Genomic DNA, 24,543 nt, shown 5'->3' with positions numbered 1-24,543 from the left:
CCTGCGCCTTTTAAATGAAAATGACATCAATATACTTGGAGTTCAAGAGACAAAAGTCGAGGGTGAACAAGAGACCGAGAGCATGGTGCAACGTTTCACGTCGCGGTTTTACGCAGTTGTCAGCCATGCAGTCGGTACTTCTGCTGGATGCGTCCTGTTTGTGAAGAAGTTGCCGGGTCTTGTAGTGCAGTCGCATGCTTCTTTTCCGTCGGGTCGGGGCGTGGTCCTCGATTTTAGTTTTTGCTCGGCTGAGTGGCGTGCTGTTTGTATATATGCACCTACGATAGTTGATGAGAGGGCTGCTTTGTTTGATTTTGTTGAGTATTTAAACACGGATAAGCAACTTGTCTTTCTGGGAGATTTCAATTGTGTACTGAGCTCCGGTGACAAAACTAGCCTTCGTACATTTAGGGATCGTAGCACAGAGGTACTTTCGCGCTTGATTGACGAGTATGCACTGGAAGACGTTGCAGAGTGTCTCACGAGCGAGCGACGGGTTCAGTATACGCATTTTCAGGGTGCTACGCCCGCCTTGACAGAATTTATGTGTCCGCAGAACTGGCTCCAAAATGTCAGGATTATTATGTTTTGGCGGTAACGTACTCAGATCACTGCATGGTTCAGTGTACAATTGGAACAAGAAAGGGAGGTAGCGGTTTTAATTGGGAATTGTGGAAGTTAAATAAACTGCTGAATGACGAGCAATTCACCAGACTAGTAGAAGAAGAAATTGGTAAGATTCGTTAGGAGGACACCCACGAACTGGGTCAAGAATGGGAACTGTGTAAGCAACAAATTAAAATCAAAGCTATAGAAAAGGCCAGCTGCATACGGTTTCAAGAAAAACAAAATGAAATGCATTTAAGATCTTTGCTAGATAAATTGTTAGCCCTGGAGTGTAACACGCCAGGGTTATACATGGACGACGTTAGAAAAATAAAACAAAGACTTCAACTGAATGACGAAGACCGTTATCGCGGAGCACTGGTGCGTGCGAGAGCGGAAAAATTGGCCATGGATGAGACGCCGACAAAAAGATCGTTGGGAATAGAAAAAGCAAATGCAAGGTGAAATCACGTGGCAGAGGTAGATTGGGCAGGACGCACAGAAACCGATAACGAAGGAATCGCGAAAGCTTTCCGGGAGTATTATGAAGAGCTATTTTCGTCCCGAGAGGTTTATTTGGACCGTTTTAAAGAATCCTTTCTCGACGCGATGCCAAAAACTGATGACGAACAAAAAGAAAGACTGGAGCGGCCAATAAGCGTAAAAGAAGTGCAGCAGGCAATAGAAAATTTAAATCCAGGGAAATCACCCGGGCCTGGTGGCCTGAGTGCGGCTTTTTATAATGTGTTCAAGGAACAGCTATCTCCTTTGTTGTGTGCCTTATTTAATGAAGCGTATGAACTGAAGGCACTGCCTGCGTCTTTCGGATCGTCGCACACAGTACTTATTCCGAAAACTGACCAACCAGATAAGCTTCGGCAGTTGTCGTCTTACAGGCCCATTGCTCTGACAAACGTTGATTACAAGATTTATATGAAGGTGCTTGCTGGCAGACTACAAACGGTTATATGCGAACTAGTGGGCCCTCACCAAACGTGCGAGGGCGATCTATCTTTCAGAACATTCACAAAACGAGAAGTCTGCTCGAATGCTGCGATGCAACTCATGCATGTGTTGCGTTACTGCAGTTGGACTTGGAGAAAGCTTTTGATTGTGTGGCACATACTATTCTGTTCAGTATATTAGGCTATGTTAATGTCGGCTCTGTTATTAGAGAGGGAGTGACCTTGGCGTACCGTAACTGCACTACGAGATTAATTGTCAATAAGTCACTGGGGGCCCCCATCAACGTACGACGTTCGGTGCGCCAAGGTTGCCCCCTCAGCCCTCTTTTGTTCGGCATTTATATTGAAACATTGTGTTTAAGCATCCTACAAAACAATGACATTGTTGGTTTTCGACTGCAGGAGTCAGAAGTCAAATTACTGGCTTACGCAGACGACGGTGCGGTTTTTTGTGTGAATAAGGAGAGTATATAGAGGACCGTGGATGTGGTAAAACATTTTAGCAAAGTCACAGGGAGTAAAGTTAACTGGGGTAAGTGCCTGGGATTTTGGCACGGAGAATGGCAGCTGACCCCCGACACTTTCGCTAACGTGTCGTGGGTTACAACGCCTGCAAAGTACTTGGGTGTGCCCTTGGAATTTTACAAGGAAAGGGAGCCATACTGGCTAGAGCAGGTCAAAGAAACCCGTGAAAAAGCGGAGAAATGGAAAAGCGCTCAATTATCAATATTTGTAAGAGCTGCAGTTTGCAACCTGTTTTTAATTAGTAAGTTATGGTATGTAATGCAAGTGTTGCATTGCTCCCGTGTAAATGTGCAAAAATTGCATCGAGTTTTTGCGGTGTTTGTTTGGGCCTCGAGTTGGGAGAGGTGCAGTCGGACAAATTTGTTCCGGCAGGTGAAGCACGGGGGCTTGGTCTGGGTCATTTGTTTGTGCGACAGATTGTCAACCGGTTTATGTTTTTTAGGGATGCCAGTGATCCATTCCTGCGCACAGTGTGTCAACAAAGACTCGGTCGAGCGTTGCCTTATTTCGTAGTTTATACTCAATGTATGCCGGGTTCTCTTTTTGGATTCTTTAGGGAAATTGTTGTGAGCGTGAAATTCTTAAGCGCACGTTTTTCGAAAGAGTATTTAAGTAATGTTAACAGGAGAACATTATACAAGGATGTTTGTGAAGCGGTGTTCCCGGTGCCCTTGTACAGAGCTTTATACTATGGAGGCACAGGAAGCAATGTATTAAAACGCGTAAAGAAAATGCAAGTTGCTACGGGAGCTAAAACGTTTTTCTTTATGCTACATACCGGTACTTTGTGTGTAAAATCATTTATGGAGGAAAAGGGTATGTTCCTACCGTGGGGGGCCCAATGTCTCATCTGCAAACAGCCAGAGACAATAGATCACGTGTTTCTGCATTGCTGGGAGGGGGTATATTTGTGGGATGTACTGCAAAGGACAATAAAAAAACAGTTGCCACTTGATTCACATGGCATTAGGTATTTGCCATTGGATAACCACGATGATATGCCGTTAGACCAGGTTATGTTAATGTGCCTCCACAGTATATGGCGCGCACGAATGGCTGGTTATCACTGCAATCCAGATGCACGGCCAGCCCGCATGTATTTCCGTGAAAGTGTGCAGCGATGGCTCGACGTGCTTAAATTGCAACCATGTACTCCTGAGTGGCTGTCAAAGCTGGAACCTTTGACGGTGCTCAAGGAATTTTAACATGACAATGCCTGCCCCTCAGTGGGTGTTAGGCAACGCGAACTAGCTTTGTGTACATACATTATTCCTTTGTTCCTGTTGTTTTGAGTTCCAGTGCGGTGTATTTGTGCCAAAGTCAGGCAATAAAGAAAAAAAAAAACCAGTTCGCCGAGTGGTTAGCGTAGAAAGCTACGGAGTAAGAGGTACCTAGTTCGAATCGCACCAGAGATGCAGAGTTTTTTTTCGCTAAGTTTTATTTTTTTTATTTTTCAGCTTTCTTTAATGTAGTTGAGGTGCTTCGCTACGTTTCAGCTTTTACTTTTTATCCAAAAGTGCTCATTGGTCAACACTCATGAACAACACACAAGAAATGCACACATTAGGTACCAACCAGAAACACGGTGGCCAACTTTCTTGTGAAACTCATCAAAAGTGCATTAAGAAAATGTATAGAAATGTTAATGTGCATGATGAGGAATGTAATTACCATTTAATCAAACTCATTAAGCTTTTTTGTACGGGTTAGACGTGTTCTTTCTAATTGGAATATAGCCCCCGACATTGTCATCGGTTGTTTATGTAAAATACTAATTTTGCTGAATGGCTTCATTTAAAGAACTTGTATGCACAGGCCAAGTCCTCACTTTTATTGATGTGCTCAGCATTGCCACTTGTTTCAAGCTCTGTTGACTTGGTATATCGAATTAGGAATTGTATCATAATGCTGTTTTCCTAATAACTTCTACATTGTTGATTTACATAGAACATTGTATCAGTGTAATAAATACCATGCTAAAAAAAGCAGCGGTGATAGCTATGAGGTATTCTTACTGGCTTTTCACGAGAAATTCCTCGGCTCGCAACCACTCCAAAGGAATATTTTGTGTTTTCTGGGATCTTTTTCCGCTTCTTCATCGCATGAGGACCACAGGCACGAAGCTCACATCGCTCAACACGACCAGTAATGATGGTCCAGTAAACACGTGATTGCGGTATTGCACTGACGTATCCTTGCGCTGCCAAACGTGCCAAAGGTTAAAACATAGGCTGTGGTCAAGCGCACTCACCGTCTCGAAGTGGTGGCCGATGCCGCCGTCAGCAGACTATACTGGAAGAGTGTCAGCACACCCAACCAGAACGTGGAAAACGGCGGGGGCATTGTGTTTTGCAATAAGGGACGGTCAGGCCGCCGACTGTCATTGAGCTTTCGTTAAGTCCTCACAAAGACAAGCTGGAAATATTGTATCAGGGTTAACCCTGCTCGGCCTCGTTAGGTGAAGCGAACGCGTCTATCTGCTTCACTTTGCTTTGGTTAGGCGTAGGTTTAGTTATGGGGGGACTGCAGAGATTAAATTATGAATACTATGGAATCAAGGACGTCGTCAACTACAATGATGATGATGATGATGATGATGATGATGGATTTTAATGGCGCAAGGGCGACTCAGGCCAAAGAGCGCCAGACTCAAGGTTAAAGGTGTACTCAAGTTTATATAATGGAATAGTTGTGATTTTTCATGAAGGAATAAAAAACAGTGGTGTATAGGGCCTAAAAATGTATTCGCTCTGTAAAATTGCTAAAAACAATGGTATATAGGGCCTAAAATTCATTTGCGATATATAATGGATGTGCAATGTATAAGTAGATGTATTAAAAGATCTCATCCGTCCTCTCAAGGAGGAGCGGGCTGAGACCCACGTCGATAAGAAATTTCATGTAAAAAGCCTACTTGTGATAAAAATTTAAGCACTTGTTTTAAAGGAAACATTGGGTTGTCGCCAATAAAAATCGATGGGTGTGCAGGTATTTGATGAGTGAACAAGGAGGGAAAATGACGTCTTCTTTCTTGTTCCAGTTGTACACATATGATTAAAACATGAATAACAGTGAGCCGATCACCACATCTCGAGCAGTGCGGTGCAGGAGAGTTGGTTAAAAGATATGTATGGGTTATGTATGTGTGACCAATTCTCAGCCTGCACAGGGCTACTTCTTTAAATCTGTCTTGTTTTTCTGTGGTGTATCTGCCTATCCTTGGCTTTATTGTGTGTAATTTATTTTCTGATGCTGCGTCCCATTCCTCTTGCCATTGTTGTCGAATCATGTTTTTTATGTGTGGTTTGAGGTCATGATAAGTTATCTTATCAATGTCTGTGCCGTTTCGAAGGGCAGCTGACGCAGCTAGCCTATCAGCTGCCTCATTACCCGGTATACAGCGGTGGCCTGGCACCCAACACAGTGTAATTTTAATTTCTAGTCCATGGGCAAACATAAGGGCGTTATAAAGAGAGTTCAGGACTGGGTTCTTATTATGCAATTTCCAAAAGGATAGGGACGTTAAAACACTGAGGGAGTCTGTGTAGATGACTGATGTTTGTATTTTATTTTCTATGATGTGTCTCACAGCTAAAAGGATACCATGGCATTCAGCGGTAAATATACTAGTATAACTGTTCAGGGTTTTTGACTGTGAAAACTGTGGTCCATGTGCTGCACAGGAGACTTGAGCAGACTTCGAAGCATCAGTGTAATATTCATCACAAGTGTACTTCTCCTGAAGTGACATGAAGTGCTGTTGTATGGCAATAGGGGATGCATGTTTGCCCACTTCAAGAAACGACAGGTCACAATTAACACCGTGCATTTTCCAAGGAGCAATTAGGTCTTTTATGGAAGTTGTATGGAGACTGGTAACCGAAACATTCAGATATTCAATATGCGTGGCAACTCTGATCGGATATGGTGGTGTTAGAGATGGTTTTTTTGAGAAAAGTGCTCTGCCAGTTTTGTCAAGCAGGAGCCGACGACATGGATGGTCCAGTTGGCATAGTACCTTCATAGCATAAGTTAGAGAAGTGAATTGTCTCCTTCGTTGCAGTGACCATCGGTTCGCCTCAACATAGAGGCTAGCAATTGGGCTAGTTCGGAAAGCGCCCGTAGCGAGGCGAAGGCCGAGGTGGTGCACGGGATCGAGCAATTTTAGCGCAGAGGATGATGCTGACCCATAAACCATCGAGCAATAGTCAATGCGTGATAGAACTACACTATTCAGAAGGTTCAGAAGGCAGTCGCGGTCTGTGCCCCATGACCGGTGAGAGAGAATTTTTAGCAAATTCATTGCTTTGAGACACTTCAGTCGCAACTGTTTTATGTGGGGAATGAAGGAAAGTTTTTCGTCAACAACTACGCCAAGAAATTTATGTTCTTTTTTAAAGGCAAGGCTCTGACCATTCAGTGTAATGTTGAGGTCAGGCCTGATGCCACGCTGCTTAGAGAAAAGTACACAAACACTCTTTCCAGAGTTAAATTTAAACCCATTGTCATCAGCCCACCTGGACAATTTGTTTACACCTACCTGAATATGTCGTTCACAGATGGCCAAGTTGCAAGATTTGAAGCTTATCTGGACGTCATCAACATATACAGAACAATAGATAGTTTTTGGCAGCACGCTTTTTAAAGAGTTCATTTTGACTACGAAAAGTGTGCAACTGAGAACACCACCTTGAGGGACACCATTTTCCTGAATGTACTGCTTTGAATATGCATTGCCAACACGAACTTTGAAGGTCCGTTCAGACAAGTAACTTCGAATTGTGTTCAACATGTTTCCTGTGATGCCAAGAGAGAAGAGGTCGCGGATGATACCATAGCGCCAAGTGGTATCATATGCTTTTTCAAGATCGAAAAAGACAGATAAACAATGTTGTTTATGTACAAAAGCATCCCTTGCATAAGACTCAAAGGCAATGAGCTGATCAGCTGTTGATCGCCCAGCTCTAAAACCAGCTTGATTTTGATGAAGAAGACCATTGTATTCAAGGAAATGAAGAAGGCGACGATTTACTATTTTCTCAAAAAGCTTGCATAGACAGCTGGTTAGTGCGATAGGCCGATAACTAGCAGCAAGTGTGGGTTCTTTTCCGGGTTTTAATATTGGGATGATGACCGCTTCCTTCCATGCTTTAGGAAAGCGTCCTGTGGCCCATATTTTATTATACAGGCAAAGTAGGGTTTCAAGCGTGCCCGTATGCAGGTGTTTGAGCATTCCATATGTGACCCTGTCAGGACCTGGTGCTGTGTTCCCACATGTGCCAAGTGCAATCTTCAGCTCCTGCATGGTGAAAGGGCTATTGTACCCTCCTGTGCACGGTCTTTTATCACATATAGGCTTCCTCTCCTCAGTTACCTTGTGCCGCAAAAAAGAATCTGTATAGTGCGCTGAGCTGAATACATATTCGAAGTGTTGCCCTAGTGTGTCTGCTTGGTGTTCAAGAGAGTCACCACTAGTGCTGACAAGGGGTGTTGGGAGAGTGTTATTTCCTTTGAGTGCTCTTATTCTGTTGTATACTTTGTGAGAATCAGAATAAGAGTTCACAGAAGAAAGGAATGATGACCAGCTTTCTAGCTTGGAGATGCGTCGAACACGTTTGCCATTTGCCTTTGCGCGCTTAAATTCTATTAGGTTTTCAGCCGTGGGGTATCGGCGTAACTTCGACCATGCCTTGTTTTGTGTTTCACGGGCAGTTTTACATTCTGCATTCCACCACGGCCTTCGTTTGTTTTGTGGCTTACTTGATGTTTGTGGAATGTGTTTTTCTGCAGCATCTATAATGTGCAGCGTGATCAAGAGTTGAGATTCGTCAACGCCTAAGGCAGTAACTGATGAACAGGGCAGAGCTGAGTGTTCCCTGAACATCTCCCAGTTGGCCGCATATTCTTTAAATTTCCTGGGACTAGATGCATTTACATTTTTATCGCCTGTGTACTTCACAGAGATGGGAAAATGGTCGCTTCCATATAGATTGTCAATAACAACCCACTCTGTAGCTGCCAAGAGCATCGGAGAGCCAATGGCTAAGTCAATGGCTGTGTACGTATTATGAGCTGAGCTGTAGTATGTTGGCTGTTTTGAGTTGAGTAAACATGATCCTGAGGACAACAAGAACTTTTCAATTAGTGCACCTCGGAAGTCCGTTCTTGTACATCCCCATAATGGGTGGTGGGCATTAAAGTCTCCGACCAGCAGCCATGGCTCTGGGAGTTGGTCAATCAGCCTTTCAAAATTTTTGCTGCATAGCCTATGATCTGGCGGAATATACAGGGAACATACCGTTGTTATTTTACCGAATATTAAGGCTTGTATTGCCACTGCCTCTAAGTCTGTGTTAATCGAGATGTTTCGACAAGCGATTGACTTTTGTGTTATAATGGCAACGCCACCGGAGGGGTGAGTACTGCCTTGCCTATCTTTCCTGAATATACGATACTGCTTGAGAAAACTTGTGTCTGTTGGTTTCAGATGCGTTTCTTGCAGACAAATTATGTTTGGTTGGTGTTCGGCGAGGATTTCATATACGTCATCCAGATTTTTTAGGAGTCCTCGACAGTTCCAATAAATGATACTCTCGGTAGCCATTTTGGTAGGTGTGGAAGGAATATGGAGTAGGGTCAGGACTCGCCGCCCTTATCAGGGGGCTTAACTGGTGTATGTTTTTTTTTATTTGAGACGGTCCAGCAGGCCCCGCCTCTCATTGGCGGACTCCCTAGGCGCCGCTGACGCTGCAGAGTCCGTGCTCACCTCCATCGCCTCTGGTGAAGGCATGGAGGCAGGAGGTTTTTCAAGAGGAACAAAGTCCCTCTCAGATGTCTTTGGTGTCCCGGACGTCTGGGGGAAAGGGACCTCCGGGATTGCAAAGATTGGTGCAGCCGGTGGCTGCTTAGTGAGGAGCCGTGGTGGGAGCACGTCAGCAGCATTGCACTGCGTGCCCACCGTTACTAGACGCGGCCTGGCCCCTCTGCGGGCTGCGTTAGCATAGGGAGCGGAGGAAAGCATTCTGTGCTTTTTTCGGGCCTCTCCGTATGTTATCTTCTCAGTTATCTGTATATTGATTACTTCTTTTTCGGCCTGAAAGGCTGCACAGGACCGTGAGTATGCAGGGTGGGTGCCCTCACAGTTCACACATTTGTAGTCAGTTGCACTGCATTTATCGGTTGCATGGTCATGCGCGCTGCATTTTGCACAGGTAAGGCGTCCTCGACATGTCTGGCTACCATGCCCGTACCGCTGACACTTGAAGCACCTGCGGGGGCTTGGTATGTACGGGCTAACTTTGCATCGGATAAATTCCACATTGACAAATTCAGGAAGTGTGCTCTGGTTGAAGGTGAGAACAATATGTTTCGTTTTTATTTCTTCGTTCTTTCGCCTGATTGTTATTCTTCGTACTGCTGTTACACCTTGGTTCTGTAGGCCCTCAAGAAGATCTGATTCTGTTTCGTTTAGGAGGTCTCGCTCAGAGACAACTCCCTGGCAGCTGTTAAGACTGCGGTGGGGTGATACCTGAACGTCAAGGTGAGCAAACGTTTTTGTTATGAGAAGGTTGTCAGATTGACTTTTGTCTGATACCTCTATTAGCAGGTCACCAGATCCTAGTTTTTTCGCTTTGTAGTTTGCCCCAATGATGGCCTTCAGAGAGTTGGCAATGAGAAAGACTGACAGTTCATTTACTGGTTGAGATTCGGTTACAGAGTGCAAGACAAGAAATTTTGGAAAGTTCTCAGTTGGTGTACTGGTTTTTTGCATCACTTCGGTGCGACTCCTTTTCGGGGGTCGATCAGGTTTTTTTAAAGGTAGTTTTTCCATGCAGTATGGATTGTTTTAAGGGGTCCTAATATATGTCGCCTCTGGTTCACCCTTATACGCAGAGGAAGGTCCCGGAGCCCCTCGCCTGGTGGACAGGCAAGGAGCCCATCGGCCGAGGCTTGACCATGGCCTCGACCGCCACCGTTCAAGGTTTCTTCCCTTCACCTCTCAACCTATCGCCACGGTACGGATTACAGCTTCGGTATGGGGGCTCAGGGTCCGTGGTGGCACCAAGCACCAACACCTAGTTTACACAAGGTGCCCTTGCGGGGTCAACTACAAGATGCAACACATGATGCTGTCATAATCATCAGCCTGATTATTGCCCCTGCAGGTCGAAGGCCTATGCCATATTCCTTCAGTTAAACTGGCTAGCTGCATCCACTTGACCCCTGCGAACGTCTTAACCTCATCAGCCCACCTAACTTTATGCCGCCCCCTGCTACGCTTTCCTTCCCTTGGAATCCAGTTTGTTACCCTAAGCGAAAATCGGTCATCCTCTCTTTGCCCTACATGTCCTGCCCATGCCCATTTCTTCTTAATGTCCACTAGAATGTCGGTAACTTGAGTTATTTCTCTGACCCACTCTGCACGCTTCCTATCTGTCAGTGTTATCCCTAACATTTTTCTTTTGATAGCCCTCTGCGTTGTCCTCAATTTAAGTAGAACCCTCTTTGTTAGCCTCCACGTTCCAGCTTGTAATGCTGTACCTGCCGTCAAATGTCAAAGTCAAAGGACAAGGTTAAAGGTCAAGGTCAAAGGTCAAGTTGTGATACGTCATCGGTGGCACCATGCTGAAGGCCCTGTGCAAAGCGATGGCCACGCCCCTGGTGGCGTAGTTGAAAGTAAATCTGGGAGCGGAGCCACCCGCTTCGTTTGCTAGCCGTGTGTTTTTATGCAGTTCTCGCGTCATGAATTCGTTTTCCCGCGGTGTTTTTATTGCGGCATAATCAGCATCACCTGCCAATGCACTGTTACGCATACTACGGGGAATCTCCAGCGATAGTTTTTGTTGCTTAGGTAAACGTTACAAAACTGTAAAAAAATGCGCTGAAGATGGTTATTATGCGTCCCAGCTCGGCAAGCAATACGACCGAGAGCGTACTATTTGAGTTCACTGCTCGTTAACCAGCCGCTTGTGATTCTTATTTTATAGTTCGATATGGAAACACTTGAAAGAAAAACGGCGCGTCATCGTGAATTTTCTGACGATCGCTACCTGTTGATTTTAGGTATACAGGAAAGAAAATATGCGTAATAGATAATTTATTTATTTACTTGCAGTGCTGCGTTTTTTGTGGCGTGTAATTTGTCATTTCATAGGTCCTGAGTGAGAAGTAAGAACGGACATTATGAGCATCAAGTACGAGATTTATTGAATTGAACACGGGACTTCAAGTTCGTGGTGCATGCGTTTAATGGCCTATAAGTGGTGTTTAATTGTTAAGAGCCGCATCTCAAAATATCTTGTCCTTTTAGACGCATGAACTTCAGCCTGCGTAGAAGGTATATAAGGTTCTAATTCTGGCTTAACCGCATTTCACTCCTTTGCGACTGTACCCACTATGAAACGTGTCATCGCCACGACGTAACTCCGATCGTCACGGCTAATCCCGTAGAAGATGCTTAAGCAAGCATCGCCTATCAAGATGACAACGCGATTGCGTTGTCGGAGCCCGTTCCCATCATGAATTAAGTAGGTCTATCTTTATTTAGCATGAACAAGCTAGCCTTAGTGATCTATGAGCAGCATATCTGTCTCGCAACATGAAACTCCTGGGTTCGACTTCCACACCCACTCAAAGTTGACCCAGTTTTCATTCCCGCTCAATCATGTTCCTTTCGTTACGAAATTTCCTGAGAAATTTAGCGTCAATCTGAACATTTTAAATCGCTCCTGAATTTTCCAACGGGAGTTTTCTTTCACGGCCAACGATGATGACGCCACGTTTTCTGCGTCAGGAGACCCTTAGCGACATCGAATTGTAGTTTCGTAAATTCCACCGATGAAGCGATATACCTATATATAAGTGAGCGAGGCTGGCACGTTCGTGCCAGCCCCGGAAGAAGGAGGAAGAAAAGGGCAGTGGCGCGGGCAGGAGCGCGATCGCTATGCCCGCTCACAGATTCATTAAACGTCATCACACGACTATCGAGCATCTTCTCTCTGTCCTCTGTTCTCCTGTTGTCATCGCTTTCCATACCACGTAACAATATATTGGATCGAGGCGGGTCACCATGAGCAGATATGACGAGCTTGCAAAACAAAGCCAGGGTAAATGAAAAAGTAAAAGAAAACAGCAAATATTCAGCAGAAATTAGTGACCAGGTCGATGTATCATACCCGCAATAAAGTGGGGCTTAAAATTTCAGCTGGTCATTTGGCGCTTGCTTGTGGGAGGCACCCGGCATGTGTACCATTAGTTTCGTTTCTACCAGATGGCTGCAGCATCACCAATGCTAGTTGTGTTCGATGCAACGCTCAGTCACTCGCAGCTAATGCTTTCGCTCTACATTCGGGTCAGCAGCGTTGAACCCTTCCCATTTTTTTTAAAGACGAATGGGAGGGGTGCAGTTTGGTATTGCGTTAGCATTAGAAAAATCATGTTACATTTCTTTTTTTGCTTTTGATTAGCTACAGGAAAAGAAAAGAAACAGGCCGTAAATACAGTGTCAGACATTGGACCAGTTGCTTGTTAGCCCCTCTGCGACTTAATGGAAACCCCGTCCCAAGAGCGAACATCAAATAATTTCTTAATTCATCTTAGTTAATTAGCTGACTCATAATCATGTAAAGAATCTCTTAGGAGCTCCTTATGATGGCAATGTGCAGTTAGCTTAATTCGCCTGCGGCTCATCGTTTGATTTTAATTGTCTGTTCAAGTTACGGAGGCAACACTGTATGTTTAGCGCGACAGTGGAATTTATAGGAATGAAGTCGTTTTGCACCAATTCTTCAATATGCCGAGGTCATCATTATCATCAGCAGCATGACTATGACCACTGCAAGAGAAATGTCTCTCCTTAAGCATTCCAAGAGACCATCTCTTCCAAGTACCTGTCTAATGCGTTCCCCCAGTATTCTAGTTATTTCTCCATCACTGTCTTGATATGGGGTCACTACCTGTGCTAAGAAATGTATTTCCATACCACGTGCATAGCTAGCTATCGTAAACTGCTATTTTTGCCCTAACTATTCAACATTACTTTGGTTTTCTTGAGAAACATTTTAACCCAGCTTTCTGCTTAGCCTGTCCAGACCACTGACGATGCTTTGCAGGGGATACCCAGGTCATAGCAGGATAATGGCACCAGCAAAGCAAATATTACTAAAGGATTGTCCATTAACCCGTAGCTCCCAACTTTCTTCCCAGTCCAGTCTTTGTCAACACGGGGTGAAGAGTATTGGAGAGATCAGGTATCACTTCTCGACACCATATTGCTGCCTTTAGGTAAGAATTTACATAATGGCTGTGCAGAAGCCATAGATATCATCGACTATATTCACATATGGCTCTTCTGCACCCTCGTTCCGCATACCTGCATAAGACCAGGTTTCGACTGAGTCGAATGCCTTCTCGCAATCTGTGAGGGCTATTTATGGCATTCATAGATTACATATATGCTTCATGAGTTTGAGGTAAGAGGAAAAGTAGAGGAATTCTAGAACTACCACAGAACAGATATTCGGCTTCAGCCTATGAGAACGACTTCAGCGCCGAGGATTGGAGTAATATTCTTCCAGCTATTTTATGCAGTGGGCAGTAGAAGTAGGTGGAATAGCTAGTTAGGCCAGACACATTTAATCCCTCTAAAGCCTAAGTCGCTTTTGGGTGTTAAGCCACATAAACCAGCCCAAACCGAATGCTATTCATAAAATGATTTCCCAATAACATTAAGAAAATTTCTCAGCTTGCCACTTAGTGAAAAAGGGCCCCTCTGCATTTGTTAAAGCGATCGAAGGTGCACCGACAAAATTTTCATGCAGACCGCCTATCTCGGCAGCCTCCACAACCTCCCGCACTATCTGGTCCGAATGCCTATTGGTTACCGAACAGCTGGCAAGATCCGGGGCGCACTGTTTCTTCTTCACAGAAGCTTGATCTCTGATATTGCACTGGTGACGTTGCAGCGCCAGATTTCCTGTGCTTGTCTCGAAGGTCCTGTATTATTGAATGGGACACCAAATGGCCCGCACTCTTACTCTCATCATCATCATCATCAGCCTGACTATACCCACTGCAGGGCGAAGGCCTCTCCCATATTTCTCCACTTAGCCCGGTTCTGTGCTAGCTGCATCCACATGACCCCTGCGAACTTCTTAATCTCATCTGCCCACCTAACTTTCTGCCGCCCCCTGCTACGCTTTCCTTCCCTTGGAATCCAGTTTGTTACCCTAAACGACCATCGGTAATCCTCTCTTCGCACTACATGTATTGCCCATCTCCATTTCTTCTTCTTAATTTCCACTAGAATGTCGGTAACTTGAGTTATTTCTCTGACCCACTCTGCACGCTTCCTATCCCTTAATGTTACCCCTACCATTTTTCGTTCCATAGCCCTCTGGGTTGTCCTCAACTTAAGTAGCACTTTCTTGGTTAGCTTCCACGTTTCAGCGCCATAGGTGAGTACAGGTAAGATGCAACTGTTATATACTTTCCTCTTTAGCGATACCGGTAAGCTGCTAGACATAATCTGCGAGTGCTTGCCAAATGCGCTTCATGCCAGTCTTATTCTTCTTGTTATTTCCTTTTCATGGTCCGGATCTGCGGTTACTACCTGTCCTAAGTAGACATATTCGCCTACTACTTCTAGTACTTCGCTACCTAATGTAAACTGCTGTTCCTTCCCGAGGCTGTTGAACATTACCTTAGTCTTCTGCATATTGATTTTCAAGCCTACCTTTCTACTTTTCCTATCTAGGTCAACAATCATTCATTGCAGTTGATCTCCTGAGTTACTCAGCAAGGCAATGTAACGCAGGCAAATCGCAGATTACTAAGGCATTCTTCATTTACCCTTATCCCTAACTGCTCCCATTCCAAGTCTCTGAATACTGCCTCTAAGCAAGCTGCGAATAGTACTGGGGAGATTGTGTCTCCTTGCCTAACACCTTTCGTTATGGGAATTTTGTTACTTTCTTTATGCAGAACTATGGTTGCTGTGCAGCCACTGTATATATCTTCCAGCACTTTCACGTACGGCTCGTCTACCCCCTGATTTCGCAATGCCTGCATTATCGCTGAGGTTTCAACTGAGTCAAATGCTTTTTCGTAATCAATGAATGCTATGTGTAAGGGCTGGTTATATTCCGAGCATTTTTCTATTACCTGATTGATGGTATGGATATGATCGATAGTAGAGTACTGTTTCCGAAACCCTGCTTGATCCTTTGCTTGATTGAAATCTAAAGTTGTCTTGATTCTATTAGCGATTACCTTAGTAAATACCTTATACGTAACAGACAGTAAGCTGATTGGTCTGTAATTTTTTAAGGTCCTTAGAGTCCCCTTTCTTATGAATGAGGATAATGTTTGCATTCTTCCATGGTTCCGGTACCGTTCCGGTACTCTTACTCTACTGACCTCTAATAGCTCTGAGGAGTGTTAACTGAAGGAAACAAATGTTCCATTATTATGCACTGTAATCGCAGGGCAGATTCCTTAGAGTCACTAGAACTTCATTCTATAGACTCGGATTGGCACGGAACTATTCTGTATTTTAATTTTGCTTTAAAAGGCTAGCTGGTAATTTGTGTTGAATGCCTACCAAATGCACAGAAAATCGTGAAGTCAGAAGCGCCCACCAACCTTGCCTATGCATTTCTCCGCGACAAGATCTCGCAACGAAAATGTTTCTTACTGCTTGAGGAAATACGCCTCTGGTTCACCTAGGGTGTTTCTTTGAGAAAACCCACAATACAAGCCGTGAACTCGAGATGTTCGACAGATGTTCGCAAAAACACATTCAATACCTGTTATAAAACAAACGATCAAGGCCCAGGCCCTGGCTTAGTCATTTGCAATTGAAAGCGATTTCTAAGTGCGCAATTAAAGGGATACAAAAATGGGCTCGCTTGCTGAAAGGGAAACGGGAGCTCCGCTCTGCTCGAATCGATTTGGAGGTGTGAGCCCTGACGTGAGCGTACTCGGGAACTACGGTTGTCCTGCGCCTGAAAATCGCCCTTAGAAATCCAAAGTGCGCCTTTATTCTTGCCGAATGCTTTGGTACCACAGTAGCTTGTTTTTTTGTTTTTTTTTTCTTTTTTTTTTATCCTCATGAGGAAGAGATTTGAGGCCAGTCTCGTATTTTGCTACGACCCGTATTTTCCTCCTGGAGGTCAGCAGTTCTGCCTGTCATTCTTTTTCTATTGCCTATCCGTGCCCTCTGTGTTTTATACATGACATGGACAAGCTCTTTAACTATACTGTGACAGCATAATAAAATTTACCACCCGAAATGTACAGTAGCGAAAAAAAAATATATAGTACTTCCGTTCCCTCAGTCTTGCATTCTTTTTACTTCGTTAAAGCATGGGCATGAACAAATGGGAAAGTTGACAACTTTTACGCGATTACAACAGTAGTTATAAAATTATTCGACAATATTTTCTTCACCAATTTGCAGAATAATTACTTGCTCCGCTGGCTGGAAACATCAGTGACAATATCACCGTTTAATACAAAATGATACAGCGATGTAAGTAGTCTTTTCACCGTAACCTAGTGTCAAAAGAACTTCGCGGGCATGATTTTCCGTAGATCACAGCTTGACGCCGCCAAGCCAGAGTCTAATAAACTGCCGGTGAACAGAAAGACAAGCAAAATTTCATGAGATATATTCTTTTTGGTTTCTTGATCATAATAATCGTGGTGAAGAGGTAAAAATCGAACCTCGTCCGACTTTATATCGTTACAAAATCTGAGCAACCGGGCAAAGCGCCCCTCCGAAATTCGCGAAGCTGCTGCTGGTGTGCTGTCCCCAATTTTTGGCCGCGCATAATAGCGACTTGACCACTCTTGATGACGTTTGTGACAGCTCGCACTCTGACATTTGCGTGCAGCAAACTAGCAGTAATACATATAATATTAGGCTGTTACACTTGTAAGTTACATCAAGTTAATAGTAATCAAAAACAATCAGATTTTTAATGCAATGGAAAGCGATCATAAAAGAGCAAAAATGAAGAACGAACTGAAGCCCAAAAGGCTACGCCGCCAACTACTACACCGTGCAATTTTGTACAAATTCTAGGAAGGTATTTTTAAAGTAATTTTTCACATATTGTGTAATTGCCGCCTCGAGATTTCAAAATATTTGCAACTCATCGCATGGCAGGCTTGCTGTTTCTCGCAATTTTGTTGTTTTTTTCAGAAACGCAGCCTCTTGGCTGTCTTCCTCGATATCCATAATTACTCGTTCTGTGCGCACAAAAGCATTGAGAAGCGAAATTTCGCCGCGCATTTGAAGTTTCCTCCATTTCTAATATTATGTTCGTATAAGAAAAATATTCGAAATTCGCCAGCTGATTTACAATAATTTTCAAATTCTACCCCCTTTGTTTTTGTAAGGCAATTTCAAGCAGTCGTGGTCAAGGAGCAAAAACTTTGAAAATTAATTTTCGAGACGCATCGGATGCTTAGACCATTCTCGATAATATGTGCATCAGCATGCTACAATACCAAACAGTTACCTCGCAGCAAATAAAAAACGCCCTAATACCAGATGGACTACACTGGATGCAGAGTCGATATTGTTTGACAAATTCCAGGGGTTCACTTAAACCTGCTTAGGTGCAGCAGTGCGAAAGCATTAAGAGTTCTTTCACGCCGCCTGGTGGATTCACCCGACACTACGCTTGCGACCTCGGCCGCACTTGGCCAAATGATGTATAAGTGTGTCGTATTTACTTAGATTAAATGAGAGCGCCGCGGACAGAACTTCATGAAGGCGACGACTTTCACTGCACAGCGTGACAGAATGTTGCAGTTGAAAGTTGAAGAACACGAAGATGTTTACTGCACATCGCGAGAGTTTGTTGCGGTTTTACACGTGGCGTGATCGGCAGCGGACTCACTGATAGTATAGTGCTTTCGTGCCTGCGCCAAGGAAGTTGGTCTGTTCGTCCTGATGCGGTTTCAAAACCGAGTGGCGGCAATCTTAATTGTTCTATTGACAGTTAGTGCGATACGCTCTGCCAGCAATTCTTGTCCACGCCACTCACGAGTCAATTAATGCTTCGGCGTTAAAAGAAGACAGCCAGGTTACATGTTGAGAATGCGAAAACATTAAACCATGGCGACCGATCTGCCTGCTTCTAATATTTATAGAATAGGCTAGTTGATAATTCAAATTACGAAAAAACAGCGCACCCTTAAGACACGGGTTGAGAAAAATAGAACGACAAAGCGCCAGGTAGTTGGTGCCACCGCTTATGCTGAGCCTGCGCGCAGCTGATACCCAACCCACATCGACGCACTTCCGCTACCGCCTTCACCACTTGCGGAAAGTTTCCGTTACCGTAGATACACGCGGCGTTGATTCTGCCTCCATTACAGCCTGATAGGCGGACCTAGCTCGACTCGCTTGCACACACCAGGAAAAGCTACCAACTGCTGCCAAGCTCGTCACCGCGCGCTCGTGGGTCACGTGACCAGCATCGGCAAAATAGGCCACGTCACGTAGCCTCATTACGTCACACACTCCGGTAACCAATATTCTGTCAGCGCTGTCACGTGACCGGGTGACATTATCACTTTCTTGAGCCATCAGCGAATTTTATCCTTGCCTTTTCCTTTTTAACCTTTTCATTTTTTCGAGAGACGCCTGATGATATCGCAGTCAATATACCAAAATAGGAAATATTTTAATTTTAATATTATTTTAGGTAATACTCTCACCTGCCACCCGTGCTGACAGCCACGATGAACAGGCAATCAAAAGAAGTCTTACAAATGATAAAGTACATGTGGGACTTCACTTCTGCTGAAGGTCCCACACATGGGTGTATGTTGGTTAGACAAATTGCAGGGAAATGTGATATACCACGAAACGAAGCCAGATTTTTGCCTGCAATGAAATAAACATTCTAGGCTACTTTGCTTTCATTATAGGATCTAAAGCTTGTCATTTCTTTGGTTTTGGCATAAGCCGGTTATAAATATTGTTGGTTATAACAATTATATTTCCTTGGTAATTCGATATTGTTATAAGTGGCTTTCACTGTATAAGCGCCTTTGGCACATCTCATGAGGTTGTCGCATAACCTTAACGATCTGTTAGGCTTCCCGGGATATTGTCAAAGGTTGCGAGACTAAGGCAATAATTACGCACATAGTTATTTCTGGTTCACTTATCGCTGCAGGACTGTGTCTGTGATCAGAATGTCTGGCCGCCCAGTTCGCTGCGAAAATCAGGGCACCGCATCAGTACTCCAAAATCAGTACTGTGCAAGAGTATCTCGTCCTTGTGCGGCAGACTATAATACTGTTTCTTTCATCTGCATATGCCATACCTCTTGAGAATGCCAGGACAAATCGGATAAATAGTTAACGGTGTCACACCCTACTTAAGAGCAGTGGGAGGCGGCCATGACCGGCAAAAATCCGGACTAGCGAGCCTGGGTCATCCATAGCTGCCTAAAGCAGAGCCCTGGAATAGGGGTACGGTACCGACTGTCTACCAGCTGCAAATCACTCCCTGTAATAAAGGTTTTTTTTTTCTTTCTCCATATAAATGAGCAGTATGAGATTCACCCACAATAAACACATGGAATGCCTGTGGCTGATAATGTGCTGTCGCCTAGGTTCTGTACACTGCTTCTCGTCCGCGTACTAAATGATATCGACTTATTTCTAAGATTTATATATTCCTCCCTACATATCCTCGGAAGGACCAGTAGGGCTGTCAGTAGTCATTCGAAAGTAGAAGACAAGGTATAGAAATTAAGACAAAGAACAAAGGAAAAAAAAATCTTCACACATCCGCTCACCAATTGACTCTAAGAAGCGAGAGCCGAAATGTAGTGGGCTTTCGAGAATGCCAATCTCTGAGCTATGGTGACAGAGATGCTTGCTACGGCGCGAAGTGAGGAAGAGCGGTTCGCTGAACAAGAGCGTTTAAACAGTACAGGCGTGTAGGGAAGCAGCTCAGATCAATGTGCATTTTCAGAAAAAAATAAATAGCTGACGAGAAAGGAGAGGGTGAAGGTGCGAAAATCTATATAAACAATGTGGGTTTTTTTTTAGAGGCACTAGGGCCCGAAGAGAAGCAGCGAATACAATCCGTTGGAAGCCAGATCAAGCACACGCAGCGATAGCCATGTCACTGACAGAGAGGCTACAAACGGCCTTCCTTTTTACAGCACTAGAAATGGGAAGTTTCGATGCTTGCGCAAACAAGTATATTATGCTGACATTATTTACTACGTAAGGATACTTTGCGGTTGATAGTGTATATACGACTACGCAGATGACTTTCGAAACTTTTTCGAAGTGTCTAGAGCTGCCAACACGAAGGTATTGATGCCGGCTCCTTTTAAAGCCCTCCTGGCCAGAGTAGGGTGAATTCGTGTCCATAATAAGGATTTTGTTTTCCAAAACATGAAATATAGATGTCACCGCATTTCACTGCGCGCTTTATAAGTGCTGAAGGGGGGTGTAATTTTTTTCTTTTCTGACGTTGTGAGAACTTACAAGGAAAAAACCTTGAAGCTTCGTCTCTCGGCCAGAAACACCTCCGAATAAAAAGGAAAATATGTAAATCTGCAAAATGTGTTCAGTATAAAAAGAATGACTGCATTTGTGCGAGCGTGGAAGCCTGCGGTACGCTCGAATTTAAAGTTTCTGAGCCATTGACGTTTGCTGAATAGAAGCTTTACATATGCACAAAAAATTCTAACTGTTTCACAGTAGAAGAAAACAATGTGCATCTGAAAGGGATAATATTGGTGGATTGTTGTGGGCCAAGAAAGATTTCACCAACTTGAGGGATTATCGGTCTGCCACCGCGCACTGTAGCGCAGAATTTCACTTGCAGTGCTGCATGCAACTTTATGATATTTCAACACACCGAACACTTCCATCTCCTTTACTACAAAGCAGAATGACAATAAACGATGGGATGGTAAATCTTCTTCTTTAAATACGTTTTCCTGCCATAACTTAACATTAGAAGATGTCAGTTTGCGTGAGGTCTACGAACCTTCAGGGTCCCAAATGAAGACCGTACCTCAAATTAAAGTTACATTAAAACCAAATGCAGGCTGTCTTGCCGAAGTCTCAGTTTCACAAGTAATGTCGCCTTTGTCGCACTGTGTAAACTTCAGGAACTCATCAAAATATTCAAATACATAAACAGCAGAACACATTCGCCGCCACCTACATGCCCGGCCAGCCCCATAAAGTGTTCCAGGCACCCAAGATGCGGTCTCAGAGGCACACGCAGGATGCACGCCCAGCTACTTGGAAAGAAAAGAAAACATAGTTTTCTGCGACGCTCCATGTTAATGATATGGCCATTTTCCGGTTCTTCGCTGCCCATGAGCCCTATGCAGAATTCGTAGATTTCGGCAAAACTCGGGATCGCCCCGAAATCTGGCTGCGGATTTACAGCAGTGAACTAAGGGCGTGGAGACATGAAATTCAACTCGTTGTATGCATTCAATTTCGTCGGATTATGTAGAGTCACTCTGCCGCTATCATCCCTGGACGTCGCTCACAGGCATTGTGAGCAGTCGACAAAACAAAAATCTCTTGATCTTTTTTTTTTATTTGTTTATTGCTTTGCACATCGCACTGCGCGTTAAATTAGGTTGCAGAATAAATGCTTTAGTCTGTTCTTATTAAACATTTTAGACACTTCATAGTATTTTAGAGTCTGCACGTTGTGCGCGCGTGGTCTATGTAAGTATTTCGTAGATTATTACTTTGCTCTGCGCCGAGATTATGTCCGCGAATCCTCTGGGTGGCATTGACCTGACGCAAAGATTGCACGAGAGGCGAAGCCTCCCTTTGCCACGTAGCCTGAGAGACTGCGCGTACAATTTGAATGGAGTGGTGACTCTGGATGTTAGCCTTGAGCAAAAAAAAAATTAATAATAAACACGCAGTGTCTACGGCGGCGGTGGAGACGCGGTGAAAATACCTGGATCAGTCCAGGTATTCACAGCTTTATTTCTTTTACCAGTTGCTGATCTCACGCTCAGTGGTTTGCAAACAACGACCATATTGCACTTCGGAACCCGATTACTGTGCCCAAAGATGCGGGATCGAATCCTGGCTTCGGCAGTCCCTTTTCGATGAAGGCGAAATGCAAGGCGCCCGTGTATACTATGCGATGGCAGTGCACGTTAAATAACACCAAGCTGTCGAAATTTCCGAAGTCCTCCACTACGGCGTCTCTCATAGCCTGAGTCGCTTTGGACATTAAACCCCACAAACCACATTTTGCTCGTTAACAGGGTGACAATTTGGGCTAGTTGGCGCGAGTCTAACATACTCAACCATCGAAAGACGCATAAACACAATAAGAGAAGTACACGGGACAGCGCTGGACTAACCACTGAGGTTTACCGGAAGAAATGGACGGCCAAGGAACCAAATGACATATACGTATCAAACGCTCCAGTTTTATCCAGTAATCCTCAGTTGTTAGTCCAGCGCTGTCGCGTGCGAACATCTCTTCTTGTGTTTCTGTGTCTTTCGCTGGTTGAATAAAGACCTTTAGTTTAGCGCTACCGCTGACCGCCACCTCCTACCGGTACTGCGCGAACGTCAGTGCGCATGCGCAAATCACCCTGGTGACGACAGATGGCGCAACGTTCCCGTCAAATGCCGGCGGAGTCTATGCGCAGGGACTAACCAGTGCGTGCTATGATGGCGGCGTGCGGCAGCAGTAGACGGCCGTTGTAAGCTTCCGCAGTAAATTAGTCTGTAATATGTCACAATGTTTACCTCGCACTGGAGCGGAAAATCGACGATTCAGCACCGAGAAGCATTGTCAGTTTCACTGCTTAAATTCGAAACGTCATGATAAGCTGGTAACCTGTGGTTATCCGCTCACTATTGTTAAATATATTGCTCCTTATTTACAATTTGAGGCGTCGGTACGGATTCTCGTGCTTTAGAGTCCGTCAATAGAAATAGGTTTCAGAGTAATGATTATAGCCTTTCTATATGCTATTTTTTAGTGGAATTGGCCGTAGTTATGGCTGAGGACTCCTGAACATTTTTTGGTACATTTAAGCTCCAATGCAGAAATGTTTCAACATTGCGTAGAACAAAGGTTTTTATACTTATCTCACAAATGGTTTGCACCCCTGTGGAACCTGCGTGATCTGAGGTAGTTCAGTCACACTGGCATACAGTATGGTCTGACGTCTCTGTATAGCGTCTTGGAGATGGCGGTTAAATTCTAATCACGAAAACTAAATGCAGGTCAAAGAAACTTCGCACGCTTAAAAATGTGCGAGTGCCACAGATGGGCTCAAGGTGAATGTGTTTAGTAAATGAAACCGAAAGCTCTTCAACTTCCGGTTTTATTACAGTGGCGGTTCTAAGTAACTAATAACTGTGTGCTTAATGCGCTCTGTTCGTTCAGGAATTAACTTCTCAATTATATGCTCCTGAAGACGCGTTCTCTTTGTTGCAAGAAGTCCTTCCCAAGCACCATGGAAGCGCGCGTCGAATTAAAGTAGTTCTGTGCACTACAATTTTCGCTGACACTATCGTACCGACAATAATTGAACCAGTAGCTGTAATGAGGCACAAGCTGATTTTTTTTTATCGCAAAGTAATGGCAATAAAACATCCTTTTACCATCCTTTCGCCGTTGACATTTAAAGGCACATACAGCATTTTATGTTCTTTTTTTGGAATAACAGCGCAAAGGACGAGGACGAAGATCAGAAGGACACAAACACAGCGCTGACTGACAACTGATTTTATTTCCAGAAGTTGGCAAGCATATATACATGGCTTGAAGCGCGACAGAAAAACAGATAAAACAGATGCAATGCGCGTGCCGAAACCATGCGAAACCAATGCGCATGCTTTGGTTTCGGCATGCGCATTGCATCTGTTTTATCTGTTTTTCTGTCGCGCTTCAAGCCATGTATATATGCTTGCCAACTTCTGGAAATAAAATCAGTTGTCAGTCAGCGCTGTGCTGTGTCCTTCTGATCTTCGTCCTCGTCCTTCGCGCTGTTATTCCAAAAATGTATTACCGACTAGCCGGCACCTCAACGCTTTTTATGTTCCGCGTGTTATTCTGCGTCAACAGGCATGCTTGCTACATAGACTACGTTTAAACGCGATTTTCACGCGCAAGTACTTACATTTAATGGGCCAGGCGGACTCGCCAGAATGTTCAACTTGTGGCATCCCACAGACTGTGGACCATATATTATTGGTGTGTCCAGTGTATGCGTGCGAAAGAAGTGTGCTAGCCGCTTCCTTGAAGCGTTTGGACAAGAGGCCTCTGTCGGAGTAACTGCTGCTGGGCGCTTGGCAGGACAAGGGGAAGGGTGTCCAGGCAGCGCGTGCTCTTTGCCGTCTTTTGTGCGCCAGCGGGCTTTATTCGCGTTTGTAAAGCAAGCTACTGTGCCTGTATATATAT

The sequence above is a fragment of the Amblyomma maculatum genome, chromosome 7 (genome assembly GCF_055883805.1).
Source record: "Amblyomma maculatum isolate TAMU_Amacu chromosome 7, ASM5588380v1, whole genome shotgun sequence".
Lineage (NCBI taxonomy): Eukaryota > Metazoa > Arthropoda > Arachnida > Ixodida > Ixodidae > Amblyomma > Amblyomma maculatum.
This window is presented reverse-complemented; position numbering follows the sequence as displayed.